The following is a 14,850-nucleotide window of genomic DNA, read 5'->3' as shown; positions in this document are numbered from 1 at the left end:
TGGCTTATATATACAACCACAAAATTGGCAAAAATGGTTTTTGAGAAGTTTTTGTGCTGTGAACAGGTACTGTAGCATGACTTACTTTAGTGCCAGTAACCTTACTATTGAGAGACTAAAGTTCATGAAGTCAAGACCCTTGTCCGTCCTTTTATACTTAATTTTGTTAGTTTCCTGAGGCTATTATACCAAATTACCATGAACCTGGTGGCTTAAAACAACAGAAATTTATTCTTTCACAGTTCTAGCGGTCAGAAATCTGAAATCAAGATGTGTCTAGAGCCACACTCTCTGAAAGCTCTTGGCATAGAAGTTTTCCTTGCTTCTTTCTATTTCTTACATTTACCCAGCATTCTTTGGCTTTCCTTGGCTTGTGGTGTCTTAATTGCAATCTCTGCTTCCCTCTTTATGTGACCTTTCCTGTGTGTCCTTCAAAACAGCCTCTGCCTCTCTCTTACAAGGATACATACCATTACATACATACATGACAAATAATCCAGAATAAGTTCCTCCTCTCAAGATGCTTAACTTTATCACATCTTCTATAGTATAAGGTAATATTCTCTAATTTGCATATAAATTAATATTTACAGCTTATGGGGATTAGCTAGTGAATATATCTTTGGGTGGGGATGTTGTTCTTTTGGCCTACCATACAATGGCAGTGCTTGACACATAATAGAAAAATGATAAATTTGGTGGCTTGTATGACTGAGCAAGTCTCTCTCTCTCCTTCTCTCTTTCTGATTTTTCTGGAGTTTGCTTATTATAGCATATCAGTCATTTCATGGCAATTGAGTAAGATTTGATAGACTTCATTTACTAGTCATTCAGAAAACACAGAGAGAGTCTCACTGCAACTACAAATGTGAATGTGAGAGAAGTCTCTTTAACCACATGATACTTGCAATACGTTTATTAGACCAGAACACTAACCTTCTAGCCATGAAAACTATGTTTGAATTCTTTTTTCCCCAAAATAATGAAACGTAACATTGTAGCAGATGTTGACTACCATACCATGGAAAACATACTTGTAATAGCTAAAATTTTGGTGAAGTGTAAGCAGTTTGCAGTAGCCATGATTTCAAGACATTTTGGTTGTATGTCCACTATATTTCAATTAAAAAATTATTGGAATTGTTGATATTTTAAAATTAAACATTTATAACACTCTTTTAAATACATTTGGGAGGGCACCTGGGTGGCTCAGTCGGTAAGTGTCTGCCTCCGGCTCAGGTCATGATCCCAGGGTCCTGGGATCCAGCCCTGAGTCAGGCTCCCTGCTCAGCAGGAAGCCTGGTTCTCCCTCTCCCACTCCCCCTACTTGTGTTCCCTCTCTCACTCTCTCTCTGTCAAATAAGTAAACAAAATCTTTTAAAAAAATACATTTGGCGGCACCTGGGTGGCTGATTCGTTTAAGCGTTGGACTCTTGATTTTAGCTCAGGTCATGACCTCAGAGTCCTGGGATCCAGCCTTGCATAGGGCTCCCTGCTCAGCAGGGAGTCTTCTTGAGGATTTGTCTCTCTCTGACCCTCCCCCTGTTTGTGCTTGCTGTCTCTCTAAAATAAATAAAGACATCTTTATTTTTTTTAAGATTTTTTTTATTTATTTGACAGAGATAGAGACAGCCAGCAAGAGAGGGAACACAAGCAGGGGGAGTGGGAGAGGAAGAAGCAGGCTCATAGCGTAGGAGCCTGATGTGGGGCTCGATCCCAGGATGGAGGGATCACGCCCTGAGCCGAAGGCAGATGCTTAACGACTGAGCCACCCAGGTGCCCCAAGACATCTTTAAATAAAGAAAGAAATACATTTATTAAATCTAAATGTCATAGAAATTTGATAACTGCTATTATCCATTTAAAAAAGAAGGAAAGCTTTCTTACAAAATTCCTTTATGTGTAGGATATTTCTCCTTGAACCTTCATTTCCATTCAACTATTCAAAAGATTTTTATCCTAATTTATATGCTTGCATGAAAAAAAATTTTTTTTTTTTTTGTTTTTCAACAAATGGGTCTGGAACAAGTGAACCTCTGCATTAAAAAAAATAAATAAAAGAATCTAGACACAGACCTTACACCCTTTACAAAAATTAACTCAAAATGGGTCATAGACATAAATTTACAGTGGAAAATTACAAAACTGCTGGAAGATAACACTGGAGAACACCTAGGTGACCTTGAATATGGTGATGGCTCTTTAGATACAACACCAAACCACGATCCATGGAAGAAGTAATTGATACGGGCTTCATTAAAATTCAAAACGTATGCTCTGTGAAAGACAATATCAAGAGGATGAGAAGACAAGCCACAGAGTTTGATAAATATTTTTAAAAGACACATCTGATAAAGGACTGGTCTCCAAAATATACACATAACTCTTAAAATTCAATATTAAGAAAACAGCCCAGTTAAAAAAAATGGGCCGAAGACTTTGAAGATACCACACCAAAATAGATATACAGAGGGCCAAGAAGCATCTGAAAAGATTGTCCACATTATATGTGATTGGGGAAATAAAATTAAGACAGCATTGAGATATTACCACATACCTATTAGAATGGCTAAAATCAAGAACTCAGACAAGACCAAATGCTGACGAGCATGTGGAACAACAGGAACTCTTGCACACTGCTAGTGAGAATGCAAAATGTTGTAGCCACTTTGGGAAAGGAAGCTTAGAATTTTCTTACAAAACTCAGGATATTTTTACCATGTGATCTAGCACTTACACTCCTTGCTGTATACCTGAATCAATTAGAAAACTTATGTTCACATAAAATAGTGTACTTTCTAATTCCCAAAAAATAAAAGCAACCAAGATGGTCCTCAGTAGTTGAACGGATTAGTAATAGGTGGTACATCCAGACAATGGAATAGCATTCAGCACCAAAGGAAATGAAAAGGTATGGAAGAAACTGAAATGCATATTACCAAGTGAATGACAATCTGAGAAAGCTACATACTATATGATTCTATTGATGAGACTTTCCTGAAAAGGCAAAACTCTGGAGAAAATAAAAAGATCAGTGGTTGCCAGGGATTGGACGTCACAGTGGACAGGGTGTAATGAATAGGTGGAGCATGGAGGGTTTTAGGGCAGTGGAAATATAGGATACCGTAATTACAGAGAGCCATATGTATTTGTTCAAATCAAAGACTGAACAATAATGTGAACTATGAACTTTGTATAATTATGATGTGTTATTGTAGTCTCATCAGTTATAACGAATGCACGTCTATGATGAGGCATGTTCATAATGGAGAGGTTATGTGTTGAGACTTGGGTATATAGGAAGTCTTGGTACCTTTATGTCAATTTTGCTGTGAATCTAAAACTGCTCTAAAAAAATAAGATTTTTAAATTAAAAAAAAATCATGTATTGGTCATCTCATCATTCCCTGCCAAAAATCAGGATATATACAATATTTTTAAAAACTTCCATGAGTAGGGGCGCCTGGGTAGAACAGTCAGTTAAGCATCTGACTCTTGGTTTAGGCTTAGGTCATGATCTCAGGGTCGTGAGATTGAGCCCCCTGTTGGGCTCTGCACTCAGCACAGAGTCTGCTTGAGACTCTCTCTCCCTCTCTGTCTGCGCCTCCCTCGCCCCTTGCGTGCTCTCTCTCTCTTTCTCATGCATGCTCTCTGTCTCTAAAATAAATACATAAATCTTTAAAACTCCCCTGAGCATTGTATTGTAGTCTAAGTGCTCAATCGTTTAGAGTGAGTTATCATCACAGTCATAATTTTTATTGTTTCTCAATCAACTTAAATGTATTAAAACTTATTAATTATGAAACATTGTAGAGTAAAACTATTGAAAATGCATCTGTTAATGAAATGATAGGGAATTTCATTACATCAGCTCCTGTGTCTATGTGTTTATGATATTTTTGGCCAGTAATAAGTGTGGAGCTTACAAAAATTGTAATATTGATTGTTATCAGTATTTTTAATTTGTGGAGAATTCATAATTAAATTTTCCTAATTTAAATATAATTAAGTATATGATAAGAATGAATAAAGAGGGAAAATATTCAGTTAGTAATAGCTATAAGCAGGAGACTGGTTCCCAAGTTAAAAAAAAGATACAGATTTGCTGTATTCAGTAATTGTTCATCAAACTGAGATCATTTCTCCTTGGTCTTAATAAGTGTTTAAAATATAAAATGGTACATATTTTTCCTGTTATAGTCCTTTTGCTAGAGATGTAACATTGTTCTGTCAAGATTAATGTGAAAACTCTCCCTCCTTGAAGTCTTGCAACTTTCTTAATACTGAGAATGTTGAAGATGCTGGCTGAGCATTCTTTATAGCAGATTGGTATTTTCTATGATGGCTTTATAAATCTGAAATATTTTAATGATAAAATACGTAGTGAATACAGCTTTGCATGTGTGTATTACCTGGACATAAATAGGAAACTGCAGCCTTTAATGTTTCTTAGTAAGTATCTGTTTAATTTGTTTTTCTGGGACTCCACTGTACAAGCAGTACATTGTTTGAAAATTCTCGGTGAGTTGTAAAGGAGAAGCCATTAAGCAAAAGTTATCATTTTTGCACTGTCCCACTCCTTAATATATTCAATTTTGATCCCAAACAGGTGTGTAAGACTTATTGTGTTTTTACAGTGTCTTTATTAAAAGTGGCTTTACAAGCAACATTTATAATTGTTACTTTGTCTGCCTGGAGATCTTTAAATCCCACACAATATAAAAAGATTAGAAGTAAATTAGAAATATGCCTTTGAAATATGTGTGGAAGATAACTATAGGCATGTTCTCAGGTATTTCAGTTTTAGGGAAGAGAGTGTATGGGAATTGAGTATCTAGAGATTGAATCCTTAAAAATAAAATCCCTTTTCTTATGTGTTTTGGAAAATAGCTGGGTAGCACCAGGCTTGTGTATACTTTAGTTCAAAGATCACTAATTTAGTGATACAGATTTACTAGAAGACTGCATCTAAGGAGTATCAAAGGAGTCAAATATTATAATCAAAACATTGAAAAATAATTTATTGTTCAAGATATGTTTTGGACTGATAGCTAAAGAATTATTCACGTTAGTTGTTTGGTTTCATATAAACCAAATTGTTAACGAACCAACAAACTTACTTTTGTAACTGTAGATAAACTGGCTTAATAGCTCGATGCATTTATTTATCTACTCATTTGCCCATATTAAAAATTAAGTTTTGAAGAAGTGTATTCGGGGCGCCTGGGTGGCTCAGTCGTTAAGCGTCTGCCTTCGGCTCAGGGCGTGATCCTAGAGACCTGGGCTTGAGCCCCGCATTGGGCTCTCTGCTCTGCTGGGAGCTCGCTTCTTCCTCTCCCGCTCCCTCTGCTCGTGTTCCCTCTCTCGCTGGCTGTCTCTCTCTCTGTCAAATAAATAAAATCTTTAAAAAAAAAAAGAAGTGTATTCAGTGCTGTGGGATTTCTTGCTGGGAGAGGAGGCATTGTTTAATGATTTCTTTGTTGTTGAACAGATATGGTTTAACTCTTTTGGCCATTGAATTTAAATATGTATGTTGATTACTTCTATTTCATTTGCCTTAAGATCCCATTCCAAAACATTTAAGTGAAATATTTTCCATTTCTCATTTTATCCCATAATCTTTATTTATTTTCTTATATTCTGAGCTGAACGAACCAGATTTTCCGATCCTCTCGAAGCGAGCAAATGTAGAATAATGATTTAAAGGGAAGAGCCAAATTATGCATATTGAATATTTTAGATACCATTTAAAAATTTTAAGGGTTTTTATTGAAGAAATGCTAAATTCCAAATGTCACCACCTTCTTCAGGATATGGAGCTGCGGAACATTTTCAGTTGTTTTTGGAAATGGGCAGAATGCCATCGCCTTGAATTTTGTCATGACCTTGATCATGATTGAAGTTTAGGATTTAAGTTACGGTAGTCCCCCCTTATCTGCAGTTATGTTTTCGCTTTGTGCCATTTCACCTGCCCCAGGCCAGCCTCGGTCTGGAAGCGGATGATCCTCCTTCTGATGAATCTTTAGCTGTCCGTAGTAATCAGCTCTACCTCTCAGTCATTCAGCTCGCATCATCTCATCTCATAGGCATCTCATCGTCTCACACCTTCTCAAAAAGAAGGTTAATTACAGTACAATAAGATATTTAGAGAGAGAGAGATAAAATTCACAGCACTTTTATTACAGTATGTTGTTATATTGTTCTGTTTTATCAGTTTTGTTAATTACTTACTGTGCCGAATCTATAAATTAAACTGTCCTAGATCTGCACGTGTAGGAAAAACCATCGTATGTTTACGTTTTGATATTATTCACAATTTCAGGCGTCCTGGGGTTCTTGGAACATATACTCTGTGGATAAGGGTGGTGGGTTATTGTATTCGATATAGTCCTCTTTAATTTAGCCCTTCATTAAATCCTGTCATGGAACGTAACATACTGCTCCTTGCAAAGGGATGGTTTCTTTTTGTTTTTCTTTATCAGTTTGCAGAAAAGCATAAAATTTTCTTTTTCATTCACTATTCAGAAAATTTGGTAGAGGAAAACTGCTGCTGGAACTAGTTGTAGTAGTTAAAATATAGAATACTTTTTATGTTATTTTTGCTGTAATAGGGTGAGTACTGTGGCATTTAAAAGAATATCCTTTCTCATCTTCCAAGAATTTTTTTCCTCTTTTTTTTGAAGTTTTTTATTTGAGTATAGTTGACACATGATATTACCTAGTTTCACGTGTACAACTCATGTGTACAAGTGATTTGACAAAATTATGTCTTATGCTCTGTTCACCACAAATGCACCTACCATCTATCCTGTTACATTGCTATTACAATATCATTAACTATTCCTTATTCTGTGCCTTTTATTCTCATGACTTATTCATTCCATAACTGGAAATCTATATCTCCCACTCCCCTTCACCCATTTTGCCCCACCCCCCATCCCTTCCATCTGGCAACCATGAATTGTTCTCTGGATTTATGGGTATGATTCAGCTTTTGGTTTATTCATTGTATTAGATTCAGTTTATGATTGGATCGTATGGTATTTGTCAGTCTGACTTATTTCATTTAGCGTAATACCCACTAGGTCCAGTCATGTTGTTTCAAGTGGCAGTATCTCATACTTTTTATGGCTGTATAATATTCCATTCTATCTATCCACCACATTTTCTTTATACATTCATCTATTGATGGACACTTAGTTTGCTTCCATATCTTGACTATTGTAAATAATGCTGCAATAAACACAGGGGGGGCATATATCTTTTGGAGTTATTGTTTTCATTTTCTCTGGGCAGAAATAGTTGAAGTTTTGAATCAGGGTATTATATTTTTTTAATTTTTTGAGGAACATTCATACTCCTTTCCACAGTGGTGTTACCAATTTACATTTCCATTGACAATTTCAAGTATACTATTTTTCTACAAATAATTCTTTTTGAATAGATATTTAGTACAGATTAAGTATCATATCAGCCCATGTCCCCATATTTAGAAATTCCTAATTAGTGGTTATGAATAAACTTGAATCTCTTTTTCTTATTTGTTTTGCGTATATTTTTTCATCTTTATGGTGGTAAATTTGACAAAATGTTAGGAAATTTAAAGTGTACATTGTGGGACACCTGGGTGGCTCAGTTGGTTTAGCTTCAGGCTCTTGGTTTAGGCTTTGGTCATGATCTCATGGGTCATAGGGTCAAGCCCCATGACAGACTCTGGGCTCAGCAGTGAGTCTGCTTGAGGGTTCCCTCTCTCTGCCCCTTCCCCACTCTCTCTTAAATAAATAAATAAATAAATAAATAAATAAATAAATAAATAAATATCTTTAAAAAAATAAAAGGTACATCCTGATGATTTGATGTACATATATATTGTGAAAAGATTCCTTCCACCTAGTCAATGAATATATACATCATCTCACATATTTATCTGTTTCTTATTGGTGAGAACATTGCAATTCTATTTTAGCAAATTTCCATTATACAGTACAGTGGTATTAGCTATGGTCTCCTTGTTATACATTAGATCCTCAGACCTAATTCATGTTATAGCCGAAATTTTGTATCCTTTTCCCAACCTTTCCTTATTTCCCTCACCACCAAGACCCTGGCAATCACCTTTCTACTTTCTGTTTCTATAAGTTTGAGTCCTTTTAAAAAGATTCCATATATAAGTGATAACCATGCAGTATTTGTCTTTGTCTGGCTTATTTCCCTTATCATAATGTCCTCCACATTCATCCACGTTGTTGCAAATGACAAGATTTCCTTCGTTTTAATGACTGAATAATATTCTATTATATGAACACATACCATATTTCCTTTATCCATTCATCCTTTGAGAAACATCTGAGTTGTTTCAATATCTTGGCTATTGTGAATAATCCTGCAGTAAACATGGGAGTCCTACTATCTCCTCGATAGCCTATTCACTTTTCCTTTGGATATAGACATATAAGTGAGATGTCTGGATCATTCGGTAGTGGCTTTAATTTGCTGAGCAATCTGCATACGTTTTCCATGGTGGATGTACCAATATACATTCTCAGCAGCAGTGCCCAAGGGATTGCCTTCCTCCACATCCTCCCAACACTTTTTGTCTCTTGTCATTTTGATGATAACCATTTTCCTAGGTGTGTAGTGATATCTCATTGTGGTTTGATTTGCATTTCTCTGATGATTAGTAATGTTGAACACCTTTTCATGTTCCTGGGTGCCGTTTGTATGTCTTCTTTGAGAAAATGTGTATTCATTTCTCCTCCCTATTTTTAATTGGGCTTTTGTTGTTATTGTTGATTTGTGTGACTTCTTTATCTATTTTGGATATTAATCCCTTTTCAGATATATGATTTTGAAGTATTTGCTCCCATTCTGTAAGTTGCCTTTTCATTTTCTTGATAGTTTCCTTGGCTGTGCAGGAGACTTTAGTTTGATGTAGTCACATGTAATATGTTCTAAATATATTTCAACTAGAGTTTCATGTGAGTAAAGAGAACCATGCTGGTCCTGTATGAGGTATATTTGTGTACTTACTGATTGATTGTAGCCTTTGACATTGCAATAGAAAAGGTGGTAGGTTGCGTCTTGGACATTTATAAACTATTTTATTTCTCCAAGGATTTTATTGGTATCTTGTATGGTATTTACTCCCCTTACTTTAAAATATTTGCAGTGTGTGATCTAAATGTCTGAACAGGTCATTGTGGGTTTTTTTGTTTGTTTGTTTCCGAAGTTTACATGCAGATAATGCCCCTTGCTTATTTTGTGTAAAACTGCAAGTGTCACAGGATAAAATTAAGTATTAGGTCAGTGTGTTTGTGATCCATTTGTTTATTATAATAATGATTTGTTGAAGAAAATGTAATAGAACAGAGACAGAACCCAACTTATATTTAAGAGCTCATATTTAAGATGTAGGTCAGTTTCAAAAGCATATATTGCATATATTTTTTCATCTTTATTGTGGTAAAATTGACAAAATGGTAAGAAATTTAATGTGTACATTGTGGGACACCTGGGTGGCTCAGTTGGCTGAGTGTCAGGCTCTTAGTCTCATGTTGTGATCTCATGGGTCATGGGGTCAAGCCCCACGACAGGCTCTGGGCTCAGCAGTGAGTCTGCTTGAAGATTCTCTCTCTGCCCCACAAGAATTATTTCTAATTCTGTTGTTAAAATAAAGCCTGAAAGGAAGGGTGCCAATGTTTAAAAATCTATTAATGTATTTTCTTGCCATTCTCCTTAGGCCTCATCTAACTTAAGTTTTAGTTTAAAATTATATCAAGGCTAAAGATCGCATGTGCGTGGCATATGTCATTGAATCTTTGTTTTGTGGTATGCAAAAATGGAAATAGTTTTATTTTTACTTATTGTAAATACATACTTTCATTTTTAACAAAACAGATAACCACATCAACATGAATATTTATAAGGAATAAATATGACATACAAATGCCACTTATTTCTATTATCAAAATAATTGGTTACATATTTTGATCTACATTCTTCCTGGCAATTTTATTTTTTGCTTTGGCCATTTTAGTTCCCTCAACAAGCATTCATTAAAGAGGTACTTTAATGCAAGTTAATAACATGTTTTTTTTTTCTTATTTTTTAGGTTTGTGGTATGTAAAATTCGGTTACGTATATTGCTCACTTCCTATGACAGCATCAGCGTTGATATTTGTGGTAGACTGATGTTTTCTTATATTTCACTTTTTATTTCCCCCTTTGTACTGCATAAGAATGCCCCTTTTCTTCCCTCCATCATTGATTCTACTGTGGTGTATTCAAATTAAGTGTTTCCAGCCCAGCTTTCTTATCATTTTGGGGGGTTGTATATGTGTATCTTTAAAATTATACAATATTGTGGTTTTTTTCTTTTCTTTTTTTAGAGAGAGAGGATGTGCGGTGGGAAGGGGTAGAGGGAGAGAAAGAATCTTAAGGAGATTCCACACTCAATGTGGAGCCCCATGCAGGAATCAGTCTCTCGACCCTGAGATCATGACCTGAGCCAAAATCAAGAGTTGAACACTTAACCAACCTACTGAGCCACTTAGGCGCCCCTATACAGTATTGGTTCATGCGTGTGTTTTAATTTTATGAAAGTACTATTATGCTTTGATTATATAGTCCATCCTTTTCACTTTTGGTTGCTTTTTAGTATTTCATTACATTCCTTTTACATTTTATATATCCATTTTTTCCAGTTTGGGCTACTAAAGTTCCTTCCAAGAATCTGCTCCCAAATAACACTGTGAATTACCCCCCTTACATGTTGCCCTTTGGACCTTTACTTGATTTTCTTTCAGATCCCTGTGTTATAGGACAGACACATAGCTAATTTCATTAAATAAATCCAGAATGATTTTATTAGTATAGATGAGCATGACATCAGAGTTCTTACATACTCACCAGCTTTTAATATTGTATCACTTTCTGAATTAGTCAATCTGATGGATATAAAGAAGTATCACTTTTTCAATATGCATGGCTTTATTAGAAAGGTTATGTATTTTGTAATGTATGAGGTATTTGTTTTTTTTTTTTTTTTTTTTTGATTTTTTATTATATTATGTTAGTCACCATACAGTACATCCCCGGTTTCCGATGTAAGGCTCGATGATTCATTAGTTGTGTATAACACCCAGTGCACCATGCAATACGTGCCCTCCTTACTACCCATCACCGGTCTATCCCATTCCCCCACCCCCCTCCCCTCTGAAGTCCTCAGTTTGTTTCTCATAGTCCATAGTCTCTCATGTTTCATTCCCCCTTCTGATTACCCCCCTTTCTTTATCCCTTTCTTCCCCTACCGATCTTCCTAGTTCTTATGTTCCATAGATGAGAGAAATCATATGATAGTTGTCTTTCTCTGCTTGACTTATTTCACTTAGCATTATCTCCTCCAGTGCTGTCCATGTTGTAGCAAATGTTGAGAACTCATTCTTTCTGATAGCTGAGTAATATTCCATTGTATATATGGACCACAACTTCTTAATCCAGTCATCTCTTGAAGGGCATCTCGGCTCCTTCCACGATTTAGCTATTGTGGACATTGCTGCTATGAACATTGGGGTGCATATGGCCCTTCTCTTCACTACGTCTGTATCTTTGGGGTAAACACCCAGTAGTCTTGCCTGCGTTCTTGATGCCTCTCTTCCATTCTTTCGTTCCAGCTGCCAAGGGAAACCTTAATCTTGGGTTCATCTGTCAATATTCAAGAACCTAACAGCCCGCCTGGGTGGCGCAGTCGGTTAAGCATCTGCCTTGGGTTCAGGTCGGGATCCCAGGGTCTTGGGATCGAGCCCCACATGGAGCTCCCTGCTCAGCAGGGAGCCTGCTTCTCCCTCTCCCATTGTTTCCTTTTTGCAGAAGTTTTTTTATCTTGATGAAGGTCCTAATAGTTAAATTTTGCTTTGTTCCTTGCTCTGGTGACATGAGTTTCTACAGCCAAGGTCAAAGAGGATTCTGTCTCCGTATTCTCCCTAGGATATTAATGGTTTTCCTGTTCACATTTAGGTCTTTCATCCATTTTGAATTTATTTTTGTTAATGCTTGTGAAAGTCATTCAGCTTTGTAGCACCTGGGTGGCCGCAGCCTCTGCCTTGGCTCAGGACATGATCCCAGGGTCCTCGGACTAGCTCCCACATCAGGCTCCGTGCCGTGGGAACCTGCTTCTCCCTCTCACACTCCCCTTGCTTGTGTTCTCTCTCGCTGTCCTCTCTGTCAGATAAATAAATAAATCTTAAAAAAAAAAAAAAGTCATCCAGTTTCATTGTTTTTCATGTTGTCATTTTCCCATCACCAATCTTGAAGAGACTGTCTTTTTTCCATTAGATATTGTTTTCTGCTTTGTCGAAGATTAGTCAACCATTACAGCTGAGGGTCCATTTCTGGAGTTCTCTATTCTGTTCCACATCTATCAATGTGTCTTTTTTTTTTTTTTTTGAAGGTTTTATCCATTTCTTGAGAGGTACAGCTAAGCAAGAGGAGAGAGAATAGCTGATCTCAGCACTGAGCAGCAGGAAGCCCACATGGGGCTTGATCCCAGGACCCTTGAACCATATCTTGAGCCAAAGGCAGATGGTTAACTGAATGAGCCACTCAGGTGCCCCAACAATGTGTTAGTTTTTGTCCCAGAATCATATCTCGTGTTGATAACTACAGTTTTGTCATATAGCTTGAGGTCTCCCAAACTCGTGGATGCTCCAGCTTGCTTTTCTTTTGAAGATTCTTTAGGTATTTGGGGTCTTTTGTGGTTCTATACAAATTTTAGAGTGGTTCTAGTTCTGTGAAAATGCTGGTGATATCTTGATTGGGATTGCATTAAATGTGTAGATTGCTTTTGGGCAGTATAGACATTTTTAACAATGCTCTAATTCATGAGTATGGAATGTCTTTCCATTTCTTTGTGTCCTCTTCAATTTCTTTTCATAATGTTCTATAGTTTTCAGAGTACATATATCTTTTACTTTTGTTAGTTTTATTCCTACGTGTCTTATGATTTTTGGTACAATTGTAAATGGGATTGATTAAATTCTCTTTGCTATTTCATTGTTGGTGTAAAATTTCTGTATATTGATTTTGTGACTTTTCTTGAACTCGTGTTTCAGTTCTAGCAATTTATTGGTGGAGTTTTTCAGGTTTTCTACCTAGAGTATCATGTGTCTGTACTAGTGAAAGTTTGACTTCTTCCTTACCACTTTGGATGCCTTTTATTTCCTTTTATGGTCTTGATTGCTGAGGCTAAGACTTTCAGACTATGTTGAAAAAGTTCAGTGTCAGATGGGCATCCCTGTCTTGTTCCTACGGTAAAGGAAAAGCTCTAAGTTGTTCCCATTAAGGATGATATTAGCTGTGGGTCTTTTGTATATGCCTTTAGTGATGTTGAGGCATGTTCCTCTATCCCTACTTTATTGTAGTTTTATCAAGGATGATGCTGTGCATTGTCAAATAGTTTTTCTGTTTCTGATTGAGAGGATTGATCGTATGATTTTTATTTTTTATTAATGGTGTATCACATTGATGATTTGTGGAAGTATTTAGTAAATGATAAATAAAGATTTATCTTGATTATATTGTATATCATTACATTCAGTTCATTTTTTGTATTTTAGTTAGAGTATGGTATGAGGTAGAGCAAGAATCGCAGAAACTCAAGCAGACTCCTTGTTGACTGCAGAGCCCAATGTGGGACCAGTCCTAGGACCACATGAGATCACTGCACTGAGCCAAAACCAAGGGGTCAGACGCTTAACTGACAGAGCTACCCATGCCCCAGTTACTTAGGTTTTAACTTAATATCTATCAAGGCAAAAATTCCACCCTACTTTTAGGTATTTTTAAAATATTTTTCTTATTTGTAGACTTTTCTCATTTCATAAAAATTTCTCATTTCAAAAAAAATTTAAGATCAGCTCAATAAATTATTGGTAGTCTTTTATTACAATTGATTGTTCATATAAACTAGGAGGAAAATCAGCATTTTTATATTATTGCTATATCATCACAGTTATATTCTCTTTATTTTTTTAAAAAGGATTTCCTCAAAGTAAATATATTAGAATTACTAATATTTTTAAAACATTCTCTGTGTGCTGTGCAGAATAGATTGAGGTTAAGATTAGAAATGATACACCCTAAGGAGGTTTTTGTAATAGTCCTGAAAGTGATGATGATTAGTACCTTGTATTAATGTTATGGCAGTGGACATGGAAATAAAAGGACAGATTTGAGAGGATTTTTGGTGGTGGATCAGCATTATAACTTTTCAGGATACACTTCTGAGGATTGATGGTTAAGTAATTGTGATGGATCAAAGATTACAACACACAGCTTTTTGGCTTGATAACTTGGCAACGTAGGTGGTGCCTTACTGAGTGTGGAGGGCTTTGCATGGGCCAGATTTCAACAGACGGAAAATCAGACGTCTCATATGGACTGCTTTAGTTTTAAGGTGGATGAAGCCTCTGTTGTATACATATCCAAGCAAATGGAACAAATGTGAAAGAGATGAAGATTCATAAACTCTTGTGAACTCTGAAGCAATGTTATAAATATAGTAGTGTATTATTACTGTTCTTATTTTAAGTTGTTTTATTCACACCTGATCTTTGGCTTTCCACATCCAGAGGGATTCAGTGGAAATCTTATGGGTGGTCAATTAGAAGTTTCTAGGTATGAATCCCCAGATCTGCCATTTTTTAGATTATTAAACTTGGAAAAATTACTCCACTTTCCTGAGTCTTTGTTTCTCTTTTTATCTGTAAAATCAGTACAGTAGTATGTATTTCATGTAACTTTGTGAGGTTTAAATGAGAAATTGGTTATAGCACAGTTTTGGCACTGACAATA

Source organism: Ursus maritimus, assembly GCF_017311325.1.
Source record: "Ursus maritimus isolate PB19 chromosome X unlocalized genomic scaffold, ASM1731132v1 scaffold_X1, whole genome shotgun sequence".
Lineage (NCBI taxonomy): Eukaryota > Metazoa > Chordata > Mammalia > Carnivora > Ursidae > Ursus > Ursus maritimus.
The sequence above is the reverse complement of the archived record's forward strand: the minus strand, read 5'-3'. Positions refer to the sequence as shown.